Here is a 14,201-nt window from a genome sequence, read left to right as displayed (position 1 = left end):
CAGCTTTGCATTCAGATCTCTAAATGTAAAAAGCCCAGCTAGCTGGAGGTCGGGTATTTATTCTCTACATTTTTACTGAGAAATTGTGCAAGTCTATTTTTGTTGCCTAGGTAATACTACAGCTTTGCTTTGGCCTCTTGGATGTGCGACAGTGGTACAGAATGGATGGTAATAAACAGTGAAGTGTGGCTGGTGTAATGGAATACTGTACGAAGTCATCGGCTTTACCCTTTTTTAGTTACCTTCTGTGCTAGTCCCATTAATATCATATTATAATAAGATTACATACTTAAATAAGATCATATTTTCTTCTCAATGAAAACTGGAAATTTTTGAAGACTCTTTATAGAAGAGTTCCTCCTCCTAGCAGAAACTAGAATAACCAGTTCTCCTAGAAGACCTTAATTACAGTCATTCTTTTTATGCAGTGATGTCTAAACACAATATTATTATAATTATATGCATAATGAGCTATATCTTGATGTCAACACATGGATTATAAACCCTTCTATTTGAATTAAATACTGATTCAAATGAACTAAATCATTTTAGATTGGATAGTTGAAAAGATTCATGAGTCAGAAGGTACTTTATAATGACCGTCGATGGCAGTACGTTTTCCAGCATTTGTTGACCACGAGTCACTCAGAGATTATGTGTATGGGAATGACTGCATGAGGGGTGGGTGAATATACTTTTATGTGAATTGGATGGATATGAAGCCGGTGTATTCAAGTCTTTGGCAAAGAAAATGAATATGCAACACTGATGGCTCTAATGAAGGCTACCTTCCTGTTTTGTTGAAGAGGGGGCTCATTCCCTGTGCATCTCTTGTGCTGCTATGGCTCAGGGAAGTCAATGTAGCTGGAGGAACTGGGGAGACATTTTTCTAGTATAACTATGTATATTTGTACAGAAATGCCATGTATTTTTGTGTAATTATTTCTATCTCTCCAGGCTTTCTTGTCTACAAAAGAGAGATTCATTTTGCTCTGCAATGTGAAGGAATTACCTGGCACACATCACAACAGACTTACCAAAGAGGAGTAATGATGAATAATACCGATGTTTGATGGTATCAGTGTAAATTGATTGAGGAACCCATTGAATTAAAACCTTAAAGTAAGTTTGGACTCAGAGTCCTATTGGCAGGTCTTCTATGAATAGATCCAAGCTCCTCCTTTTTACTTTCTCTTGAGAGTAAAATTTGCAATTCCAAGAAAATGAACCAAGTCTTACTTATCATCCCTATTCTGCTTTCCGATGTTGTCCTAGTATAGCTTGATCGTCAAATAAGCATCTGGATTCTCCAGATCATCTTTTGTGAGGATTAATCGCTTGGGCCACACATGGTTGTTTCTTTCTCTCCAAGTGTCTCCTTCTGGCCCTGAACTCCTCAGCAGAGCCGTCTCCTGCACCCGCAGGCACTCTCCCTGCAGCTCTCTCTGATCATTATCCCACAAACCTTTATACTCCTCCACTCCCATGTCTACATTTTATACTTCCCCGTTCCCTCCTTTCTTCTCACTCCCTTCCCTTCTTTTCTGCCCTCCTTCCTGTCATCAATCCAGAAATGTTTACTGAGGATCGTTATTGAAATGATTTAAGCAAGCTAAGCACCCAATACCTGACCTGTAATAGGCATTTGAGAAACATCTGTGAAGCAAATGAGCGAGTACTTTGCGTGCATTTTAGAAGGATCATCTGGGCATCTGTGTGAAGGTTGAGGGCCAGGCAATCCTTTTATGCATCTGCTGAGTCCCTGCAGGCAGGAAATGATGACAGAGACTTTGGGGAGAGAAGAAAGGAGAGGAGGGCGACTGGTAAAAGGAAGAAGACTTAGAGCTTGACTTGGGGCAGGGGAGGTCGCAGTGAAGCACTGGGACACCAAGAACGTGAGCATTGCTGTCCTGGGTGACTTAAGTCCCAACCAGCTTAAACGTCCTCTTCCCTGAGAATCCTATTTGAACTCCCTCAGACTAATTGCTCCCTTCTTTTGATTTCCATAACATTATATGGAATTGAAATTATTTTTGTTGATTTTAAATATCTAAAAGTTATGATCGCCCCAAAGGTGTACCTGTTGAGTGCTGTATCCTCCTAACGCATTTCATGGCTTTTTTTGTCATCCGTAATTCTTTTGTGGCGGTGAAGTGTCTCCTCAGATCTTTTGCTATTTACCAAGTTGTTTGTTTTCTTATTTTTCTGGTTTAAGAGATCTTTACCAGATATGGGATTTGCCAATATTTTCTTCCAGTCTGTGGCTTGTCTTCTCAGTTTCTTAACATTCTCTTTCACAGAGCAAAAGTTTTAAATTTTGGTAAAGTCAGTTTTTTCTTTTATAGATCATACTTTTGGTGCATTTCTAAAAACTCTTTGCAAAAACAAAGGTCACACAAATTTTTGTCCTATATTTTCTTCTAGAAGTTTTACAGTTTTATGTTTTACATTGCCTATAATCTTTATTGAGCTACTGTTTGTACCTAGGTGAGGTAGCATTGAGGTTTATTTTTTGCATATGGACGTCTAATTTTTCCATTTGTCAAAGAGGCTTTCATTTCTTAATGAATTGCTTCCGTGCTTTTGTGGAAAATCAGTTGACTACATTTGTCTGCAGCTATTTATGCTCTTCTCCTCCCCGAGGCAGCTCCACCAAGGAAGCTTGCTCAGGATTCTCACCAAATTTTCCTGAATGCCTGATGGGGTTCGAGGAGAGGAATCCTACCAGAGTGCAAACCCTCCTATTCTGCATCCCCGCGTGCTCCACTCCTTTTGAGAGCTCACAGTTAGCCTTTAGCAATATGTTAAAAAATGTTTTAACCACTTCTTACCAGCTTATGTAGAGTCTGCAGTGTGTGCTCTCGGTACGCAGGTGCTGGGTTCTGTTGCTTCCTGTGGACACCCTTCTCTCCCCAGATTCATCTTGGTTGGTAGTTCAGAGGTTCAAGAAAAGTTGTTAATTTGCTATTTGTATAGGCTTTTCCTTGTCATAAGGATGGGAATGATGCTTTCCACATCTCCAAGCTAAAACCAGATATCTCAGAGATATTTTTGAGAGTTGAAAATCTCTGTGGTTTTGATGCTGCCGCCATCTCACTGATAGCAACTCGTGCTGTTTTGCCCTTTGGCTTCCCTTGTTGTAGGAATCGGGCTCCCCTGAAGCTCTTTGCTGGCAGAATTTTACTCACATCTTTCTGGACAATTCCAAGCATTGGAATGTTGACAGTGGAAATCGTGTATTTTTCTACCGTTTTCTTCCATGTTAATGCGTATTGGTTCTGTGTGTCTGTACCATTACGTTGGCTCTTCTTTGGAAACAAACTAAGTATAAATCTCTGTGCCATGCTGGGTTTTACTGTTGAGTTCATGTTAAATAAGGGTGGCGATGATCTCAGTGATAACTGTGATCAACATTAGTCACTTTTACAATCTCCGAAGAAATATTTCTCCAGTGTTAACCTTAACTCTTCTGTCTTCTAACCACGATGCGTGTTGTGTTGTGTTTAGGTAATAGAAGTTGTTCTTCTCAGGAGTAGATCTATTTTATCTTTTTTAGGGCTAAGTGATTATTATTCACAGCATAGAAATATGCAGCTGAAGGGTTACTTAATTCCAAAAAGGTATGAATATCAACATGTTAATATCCAATAGTGAACATGCTCAGTAATGAATGCCAATCATTAATTACAGTTCGTCTAACCTTATACCATTTGAGGTTCAGTTTAAAATTATTAAATAAAAAGCATACACAGCCAAACAGTAGTTTTTGCACTTAAGCTGATCTGAGACATGGTGTTGTTAAGTAGTGACACAATGTAAATTTATTTTTTAATAACTTGGTTTGCTGAAAAGGGATCAGAGAAACATGGGGATTTTTTTTTCACTGCTTGAGGCAATCTCATTTGCAAAATCATTTCAAACGGAGGTCCATCTATCACTATGTAAGGACATGGAGTAATTTTTTCAGTGTTGATATGTTTGAGTTTAGAAATCCCACCACTGCCCACTGGCATTAACGGAATAATTCCTAATGAAAAGCCACCTTCTATTGCTTTATTTATTCCTTATACAACCAGTGTACATGCCTTCCCTTTCATGAAGCCATTTTTCTAATCTACTGGGTTTTCTGATGGACACAAACAGAAAATAACCATAATTTGAATGATCTTTTAATAATTGCTGGACAATTCAGAAACTAATAAAAGGCCTTCTTGCTAGCATATCCATTAATATAATATTTAAAGTAATAGGAATGGAACTAGCTGAATTTTTAATGAAAAGCAGTTGTAAATATTTAAGTATTATTTGGAAATTAGGGACATGTGGGCTCTTAAGGGTTTCCTATCACTTTCTGTGGTTAGGTAAAAGGTGCCTGGTTAAATATGTAGTTCTGGGAACAGAACTCTGTGCCTCATGGCTATAGCTGAAATTACAGCTTATTCACTTATTAATGGACAGTAGCGATCTCCCAGAAGACAGTATAAAAGAGTTTGACTCCACCTAGAGTGGCTAATTGACTCTTAACTCCCCCATGTCTTCGCTTATCCTGCCAACTTCATGCAGCCAAGCCGTGGTTATGTTCCTGTGAACTTCTTAGGCTCAAAAAAGCCAATGGTATTGTTGATAAACCAAAGTATAATACTGACCATCAAAAATCACTGGTATTTCCAAACTATTTATAATTTTTTGAAGGGGGATATGCTTCTTATTTATAACAAAATAAGGGTTTCTCTAAGGTTCTGGATATGCAGTGTACCCCCAAAAAGTGTGATTCAGGAAAACTGCAAACACAGCGATCCAATTTTCCCACTCTAGATGGCCCTGGACCGATTCCCCTCTCAGAATAATGCAAAAGATCAAAGAGTTTGACCCTCATAACAAAATTGCTAATTTGTGTTTTTCCTAAAGGGCTGGGAAATAATAGTTTAGATTTAAAAGGTCTTCTCTTTTGATTCCTGCATATACACGCACTCCATTTATGTTAACAAATTGCTTAATTAAGCCAAAAAGATGACAATTTCAGTAAGAATTTGAAAACAATATTTGGCTTTAAAAATCCAAACAGGATGATTCACCTGCCATAATCATCTATGAATTCTTTTACACAGAATAAGTATTTTCCCACCCTCAATTGTGCTTCATAATATATCCTGCTTTTTTTTGGAAGGAAAATATGATCCTTAAAATTAGTAATAATAGTAATGAAATAATAGATTGTTATATTTGTCATCAGTAATTATGTAGTCACCAAATAAGTGGCTGGTATCTAGGGAACAAGCAATTATATGAGCTGTGATTACTAAGGAAGTAATTATGATGGAAGATAAGCCTCTCTTCGTTGTGCTTTTTTTTTTTTTTTTTACTAGCATTTACATAACACAGCTTCTAATCTGTATAGAATGTTTATTTAGGTCTGAGAGAATGTGTATCTGTCACACATAGTTTAGAACAGGCACCCTTGGCTTTCATGGATTTGGCATTCTCAATTTCAACTCTTCACTGGTGGTTTGAAGGACAGTGGCTTCCTGTAACTCTTGTACCGTATGTGTTTGAATCAGGTGCTGCAGTGTTTCTGTGCAGGACTCTAGGTTGCCCGGCACCGCACCCCAGTGCGGTGATCACACACGCACAGGATCTCTTGTCTAGTGGGAGAACCTCTGCATCCAAGACAGAAAGAAAAGAACCTGCTGTTGATAGTGATGCAACTAAGCAAATGTAGTAAACACGTGGGAACTCTAAGCAGTGGGGGAAAGTATAAACTAAAGTTGTTTTAGTGAATTTGGGAATTCTCAGAATTCTCAGAGCATGAACCCGTGACTATTAAGGGGCTTTAATGAACTCATTGGACATGTAAATAACCGAGTTGAATAGTATTCTCAGGAATCTGACCAACTAGACCGTCAAGATCTAGTTTTAACTGACACGATGTGAAAAAAAGAGCTTTACTTTAGAGATAATATCATTTTTTTTATTTCAGCATATTATGGGGGTACAGATGTTTAGGTTACATATGTTGCCCTTGCCCCCGCCTCCGCCCCTAAGGCCGAGTTTCAAATATGTCCATTCTTCCGGTGGTGCGCATTGCACTCTTTGTGTATGCAAATACCCGTCCCCTCCTCCCTCCTCCCCCCTCCCCCCTCCCCCCTGCCCAACATCCAATAGATGTTATTCTTATATGTGCACTTATGTGTTGATGAGTTAATACCAATTTGATGGTGAGTGCATGTGGTGCTTGTCTTTCCATTCTTGGGATACTTCACTTAGTAGAATGCGTTCCAGCTCTATCCAGGAGTATACAAGAGGTGCTATATCACCATTGTTTCTTAAAGCTGAATAGTACTATTTAGCAAAAAATTTCATATTTCAGACAGACCTCAAGTTGTTATTGTTTTCTACCTGTCTCTGTTGTGGGATTTTTCATGTTTTCTTGGCCCATTGATAATTCTATGTGTTTATTCATTTTGCACACAGAGAGATCGAGAGCTGTGGTAGACACAGCAAAATAGAGATAATAAGACCAGATCACCAATTGTTCAAAATAATATGAGGGATCAAAAGTTGCAAGGAGGTCTCATGTTTATTTATATTTTTTCGTAAAAATTTTGTTGCTTTTAAAATTTAAATTAATTATATAAACCATCTCTTTCACAAATATCTAATGATAGAATTTTCTTTATCTACTTGGAAATTTAAGAGCTTTCTTCAGAATGTGCATCCTTTTTTGTCTTTTCCATTGAAGACAAAAATCAAAATAACTTTTACCTGGTTTTGGTATCATTTTTTTTAAGTATAGAAATAATCTGTTAAAGTCACACTGTTAATTTTGTTTTGTAAAGGCAGATTTTTAAGTAGACACTTGGGTTTGGATTCACAGGAACTTACGTGAGGGTACACTTGAGTTACAACTAGAATTAAATCTATGAAACACCTCTTGCAACTAATCCTTTAAAATTGTTTAGTAGTGTTTCATGAGAAACAGTCATGTTTTTTGTCTCACTTTTCTAAGCCTAGATCATGAAATCAGTTTGATTTGATTTATTCTTAATTTTCCTTTAGAATGGTAGGAATTGAATTTATCAAAAACATAATTACTCATTTCCCTTAAAAAAAACAAAACAAAGCAACTTCACAACTCTAAGACCCTCCTTATAATAGCCCACAATTTGTCCAAAGTAATCCTTAGTGATTAAAAGAAGTAACAATAAGACCCCAGTTTGAGAATACACTGTTTTCTAAGACAGTCAAATAGTTTAACAGACCCTGCCTCATGCAGCCTCTAAGTTTAAAGATGGGAACATTTTTTTTTTTTTTTTGAAATATCTCCCTTAAAAACAGAAACATTGAATTCCTGATATTACCCAAGTGAGTCGGTATCTATAAAAGAGTAGAATGAAACACTCAAGAGTTTTTTGGTCTAGTATCAAATTGCTGGGGTTTAAATTCCTCTTCCACCACTTTCTAGATAAGTGACAAAATTGTGACAATACTTAGTAATTATGTGAGCTGGGCATGTTACTTAACTTGAAAAACCTTAGTTCCCCCACCTACAAAATGGCAATAATAGTAATAACCTACTGATAGAATTGTTGGGAGGGTTAAACAAGATAATGCAAGTTAAAGTCCTTATTTAATACAGAATCTAGCTCATAGCAAGTGTTCAATTAATGTCAATTATTATTTATTCAACTAAAGAATATGAAGTGCCCACTTTGTGCTAGGTGATAGGATACACAAATCTCTGCTGTCGTCTTGACTGGGAACTAGGAATATAAACATACAAGTGTAATTCAAGGCCCAAATTTACATAAATAGGATTGGAGTCTTGAACTACTCTCTCTGCCCTATTAGGTCCTGGATTCCTAAGCTGAAGAGTTAATTGTGATTTTGACAAAATTAGAACCTCTGTTAAATTTATTTTAGTTTATTTCAGTTTTTTTCCCTGAGAATGAGCATATCTAGGTATATACCTATTAAAAGAGGCTAGCATAATCTGAAAAAGGTAGAGCTTTGCCTGTCAGCTGACAATCTGTTTTAAACTTCTTTTCAAAGATGCAGCTGTTCTGAAGCTTCTTAAGAAATGGCTGCTGAGGCACAGCTGACATATGAGTACATGTGTTGCTTAATGACAAGGATACTTTCTGAGAAATGCATTGTTAGGTGATTTTGTTGTGTGAACATCACAGAGTGCACTTACACAAACCTAGATGGTGTAGCCTACTACGCACACAGGCTGTATGATATAGCCTGTTGCTCCTAGGCTACAAACCTGTATAGTATGTTACTGGTGGAATACTGTAGGCAGTTGTGACACCATGGTAAGTATTTGTGTATCTAAACATGTCTAAGCCTCAGGGTAGAGAGGCTCATGTTTGTAATCCCAGAAATTCAAGAGGCTGAAGTGGGAGGATAACTTGAGACCAGGAGTTCAAGACAAGCCTGGGCAACACAGTGAAATGTTGTCTCTAAAAAATGAAAAAGAAAAATTAGCTGGGCTTGATGGTGTACACCTGTAGTCACAGCTACTCAGGAGGCTGAGGCAGAAGGATTACTTGTGCCCAGGAGTTGGAAGCTGCAGAGAGCTGTAATAACACCACTGCACTCTAGCCTGGGCAAGAGAGTGAGACCCTGTCTCTAAAAAAAAAAGTAAACATGTCTAAACATAGAAAAGATAATGCCTTGCACTACAACACGATGGTGGCTAAAATGTCACTATGTGGTAGGAATTCTCCAGCTCCACTGTAATCTTACGGGAGCACTGTGGAATACATGGTCCATCACGTACTGAAACATCGTTAGGTGGTGCGAGACTGTATTTGTATTTGTCAGCATTTATGTTTCCTGTTCCTTATGAAGTCTCTTTTCTGCCACCATTTGATTGTGGTATAATCTATGCTGAGCTTGTATTGGTTTGAATCTTATATTAGGAAAAGGAAAGAGAATTAGACGTGAGTATCCACATAGCCTGAAAACACACATGACAGACACTTCTGCCATATTTCAACTAATTAAAAACAGATTCCGTATCCCTTAGAGAACTTTGGTCTTGTTAGTCAGAAAGATATTCTTGAACCATAGCCAAGATTCCAGCAATGGAAAGAATCACCGACTCACTTATCCAGAGACAAACCTAAGAGAGTGTATCAGCAGACTAAATCTGCCTGGAATAGATTGTCTTTGATCTGCTATCTGTATTTAAAACCTTTTGAGACGACTTTTTATTAGACTGTGCTCACAGCTGGAGCCTGCGAAGGTCTGTCCTCCGCAGCCGTGTGTGCGCTTTCCTCTTCTCAAGGGCACGGGGGCGGCGGGGCAGCGCTGGGATGGACGAGCTGGGAGGAAGGAGTACTGTTGAGCACTGTGTTCACCAGCTAGAATTTTCTATGTCCAGTGATACAGGAGAAATAATTCCTGGGCTTCAGTGACTTACAGTAAGGGAAGGGCAATTGCTTGCCGGTAGCCGTAGCTATATGATGAGGAAGAGAAATCTCTCTCCTCAAAAAGTATGAGGTAGAGAAAGAGGCCCTCGTTTAATTCAACAATTGTTTATCACGATATTTCTAAAACTTTTCCTAACTTAACCCAGACATTCTTTACAAATGCAGATTCCTAGGCCCGCTACTCAACTGGGGAACCAGATTGTCTGGGAGATGGGCCCCCGAATTTATATTTTTAAGAAGAACTCAGCCGATTCTATGATCATGTTAGAGACACTGCTATGTGATGGCTTAGATAAAAATAAGAGAACAAAAATGTATGTGAAGAGAAATAATAATTTTTGAAGGGTAACATGTGATACGCTGAAGCAGAACGACAGCAGCCTTCACTGTTTTTTTTTTATTCTGTCCCAATATTTTTTTTTTATTTCAGCATATTATGAGGGGTACAGATGTTTAGGTTACATATAATTGCAAAGATGTGGAAACAATCCAAGTGCCCATCAATACATGAGTGGATTAATAAAATGTGGTATATGCGTACCATGGAATACTATTCAGCTGTAAGAAACAATGGTGATCCAGCACCTCTTGTATACTCCTGGATAGAGCTGGAGCCCATGCTACTTAGTCAAGTATCCCAAGAATGGAAAAATAAGCACCACATGTACTCACCAGCAAATTGGTTTCACTGATCAGCCTTCACTGTTTTGAAAGTCGGTTGTGTTCCTGGCCAGCAGCAAAAATTGCTGATCGCCGGGATCCAGAGCTACTTATGGAGACACATACACGATGCGCAAACTTGACAAGTCTGAAAATTGCTATTTTTGAACATGTTGAAAACAATGCTTTTTCAGTCTTTGAAACAATATAGTATAGGATTAGCCTTTTCACTTTCTCTACTGACACCTAATCTTACGAGGACTGTCCTCGGTGATATCGACCTTCGTGTTTGTCAGCAAAGGGCTTCCATGTGGAACTCAAATGGGATGAGGCAGACTGCTTAGCAGGGCTGCCCTGTCTTTCCTGCGGCTTAGTGATGGAGTTTGCCTGAGGCTGCAGCTCTGTGGGAAAAGCTCCTCTGTGCTTTAGAGCCTGGAGTGAACACGCAGGCTTCTGAGGAATCCCCTTGAGAGCTGTTTGTGAGTTCCAGCCAGGCTTCCGCACCCCTCCCCCAGCCACCCCAGGCCCCCCCCACCCCCAGATCCCAGGATCATCCTGGAACACGTCTCACAGAAGGTGTCACAGAGTGGCCTGTATGCTTATAATGTCTTAATTTATACATACTGGTTTAGTCAGTTAGATTTTATCTGAAACCAGACCTGTGGCATTAGACCCTTAGACCTTCATTTATACATTTTGGCCACTAGAGTTCCTTCTGTGTCTAGGACCTGACTTTTACTAAAGACCATGATCTGCTTTCTAAGAATCTGCCCATACTTTTCATAGGTATTCACTGAAAAGCTTCTATGGGTGTGGCTTTAATGTCTAGGTAAATAGTCATTAAAAAGTCATTCAGCCACTGTGTAAACACACACCGTGACACTTGGACTAGGCCATGCTTCCATTTCCCAGTTCCTTCCTTCCTTCATCCCTCTCTCCTTCCCTTTTTCTTTCTCTCTTAATACAATTCTCGCAAAGTCCCTGAACTTTGTTGAAATCCTGTGCTATCCATTCCACAAAGCATTATAGTCAGAAGTGACTTGAAACATAAACACACTAAGTTAGGAACACAATGCTTACACACCAAAATTTTGGGCCATTTTGAATGATTTGGAGTTTCATCAGTTATTGAAAATGAATGTATATGCTTGGTTAACCAAATAAAGCAATTTTTATATACTCGTTTATTTTGCATTTAAGCAGAAAAAAATACAACCTAGTGGATTGAAAAGAAAGTCCAAGTTTTTCTACAATGGATCATGATTCATCTGAAATGCAGAGCCATGTGGGATATTGAGGCAGATGTTAGGGGAGAATTATGGAGTTTTCTGTCACCAGTTATATAGCAACATAATAGCTGGTCCTGTGCAGGTGAATTGCACATATGTAAAAATGCAGTAATTGCTCCGTTCATCTTTAATTTACTCTGGTTAGATCTGTGGGGCAAATGAGGGTGAGAGCAAGTGGAAAGCTGCAATCACGGTGAGGCTTGCGGGGTGAAGAGGCTGTCGGAGCTTCCCTCACAGTTGGTGCTTGGCGGTGACTGGGACCAGAACAGCAGGGCTGTCCCTCCACTGCCCGCTTACGGGCCTTCTTTAGTCTCTCCCCCTCCCTCCTTCCCTTCCCCTCCTTCCCCTTCTACATATGACAGAATGCAGTGGAGATGGCAGTGTTAGTGTCCCAGGAGACTTCAGAGAGGTCCTGGGATGAAAACATTCAAATATGTTGGACTGGTTTAGAGCCACACTTCCCCCTTTTCCCCATAAGCAGTCAACCTGCTGCCTGAGGCAAATAACTGGATTTCTTTGCAGCCCTTTCTCCTTTTTAACTGTAACCCTGCATGAAGATGAATTTTATGGATGCTTTTGAAGTTTCTACACTCCTCAGTCCCCTTGCAGGTCTTCTCTCTGTGGCTCCTTCATTTTCTATTTGCTCCAGGCCTTTTCCCTCCCCAGATCTTCCCCCCAACCCCACCACACGCATCCCCTTCTCTCTGCCCCGGCACAGCTGCGGGGACATCTCCCACATGCCCGGCAGCCTCCCTGTGCCCTGACCCCTGTCTTCCTGCTGAGGCTTGGGCGTCTTTAGAGCTGCCGTCCTGGGTGGCCCAGGGCGCCCCCTGTGAGCCTTCAGCTGTACTTGGGGTCTGTGCCTGCACTTACCTTCCCAACCCAGCCCTTCAGGAGCAAGTTATTTGAGTTCTCCCCTCTGGAGTAACTAGCAAATGCTGCCTGTCTGTAGAAATGAGAGTCCTCGTGCTAGAAATAAATAATCTTAAGCAAGGCGGGGCCCAGGGAGCTCGAGGGAAGGATTGGAGCCAGGCTGCATGATTTTCTTAGGACCCCTAGGGCAGGAGGGCCCCTCAGGTCCCCCGATCCCTGGCCACACTGACCGGTGCTGAGTCGTGCCTCCACCGGCGTTTGGGGCTCTGGGAGTGAGCTAGCGAAAGGACAGAGGCTGTGCTTCTTACTCTCTGACCATCCACCAGGCCACTCTGCATGCCAGTTGACACATTTCACAGTGGCTCCAAATGTGAGGCTTTGTCCCCTCTTCTCCTGGGGCCCTGCCGTAGCCTCCTCTAGCATTTAGCCCCACATCACGGAGCTCCCCGCCTGGGTCCCCCTCCTGTGTGCCTCCCAGTCTGCACCCTGGCACCTTGCAGTACTCGCCAGTGGTCCAGGCCTGCTCCATCAGGGGGCTGCCCTCTTTCTGAGTAAGTGGCTAAATGCCAGGTCCGATTTCTCTGATGACTCAGGGAAAGAGTGGTTCCTTAGCCCCCATGGGATGGTCCAGCTGTCCTGCAAATTGGATTTGGTGCCTCCAGCAGCCACTAAAATGACATGTCTTTCAGCCATGTAGACATCCCTGGAGTACTGTTGGCAGCTCCCCGTGAGCCCTGACTGAATGTGAGAGGCCAGTCTTTTCTCTCTGGCTGCTTCAGGGAAATCTCAGGGCTGACCCACTTAGGGGGCTCACGGGCGAGGCAAGTAAGCCTCCCTCTGTCCCGCCAGGATTCAGGTCCAGGTGCCTTCCACCCAGGCACCACGGTTGTATGACATCATTCTTTCCTCGGCTGCCTGAGGGCACCAGTCAGTTCTAGAAAGAGACTCAGCACACTTCAAGGCAGGGGTCTCCAAACTGATGTGGACATTCCTTTGGGAAAAAATGATGGCTCTCAAGGGGTCTGTGGGACCCAAGTTTTCAGATCAGTTGCTTCCTATGCATTGTCCTGAAACTAATCTACACAGTTGTCTCTGCCCACCCAGCCTTTCACAGTCAGTCTCTTCTCACGTTATGAAAGAGAGACACGCCATAACCCTGGGGGAGCAGAAACCTCCCAGGTGTCAAACAGAGGGATGATTCAAAGATTGTTGTTGAAAGAAATTAGTGGTGTTAATGAATGGGTAACAATTTGTGGCTAACAAGTCCTTTTACCAGCTAGCTGGTTTTCAAGTCTTTGCTTTTAATAAAATTGAAGAAGGACTTAATCAAGTTGTCAGATGACAGATGAGTAAAATTATGTTTCATGACAGTTGACTATGTGATTTGGGGCATATAATTTGAAAGGAGTACAATGAATTGAGTAGATCTCTACAGAGAAACTCTTTCTATTCCCATCTATTTATGTGAACAAATTTTTTAGCATTTAATTCTAAAAAAAGGGAGGGGAGGAACAGAATTGATACTGATCCCTGTCCTTAGCAGTAAATAATTTTCACACCCAAGTATATGAGCTAATTGAAAAAAAGCACTGTTCATCTCATAACTAGATGAATTTACCATCAAATCTTACTCTAAATGTTAATAATTATCTTTCAAAACTATAACATATTTATAATTTTGATCAGCTGTACACTAATAATAGTGTTTGATACGTGGTATCTTATAAGAGACAGTTTCCTCCTGCTCCTTCCTAGTAAATATAGTAAGTCCCACATGAACACATGGTTGTGCTTTCAATAAGGATTTTGAATCAGGCTCTTAAAAGTTCATAGTTCATCTTTAAAACATTGCATTATATTCTTATAACCTTAAAAAATTCAATCGGATTATGGGTTTTCAAGAGTAAATGTCATATGGGGATCAAGACATGGTTTCCTTAAA

The 14,201-nt window shown here is 40.5% G+C and overlaps 1 protein-coding gene across 1 annotated transcript in view; it reads left to right on the top strand.

Annotated features, from left to right (window-relative positions):
• XKR4 (XK, Kell blood group complex subunit-related family, member 4) overlaps window positions 1-14,201 on the top strand; it is a 400,254-nt gene that overhangs the window by 71,141 nt on the left and 314,912 nt on the right. The window lies entirely within an intron of this gene.

This window comes from Propithecus coquereli, unplaced genomic scaffold (genome assembly GCF_000956105.1).
Source record: "Propithecus coquereli isolate 6110/MARCELLA unplaced genomic scaffold, Pcoq_1.0 Scaffold71, whole genome shotgun sequence".
Taxonomy (NCBI): Eukaryota; Metazoa; Chordata; class Mammalia; order Primates; family Indriidae; genus Propithecus; species Propithecus coquereli.
This window is presented reverse-complemented; position numbering and strand designations above follow the sequence as displayed.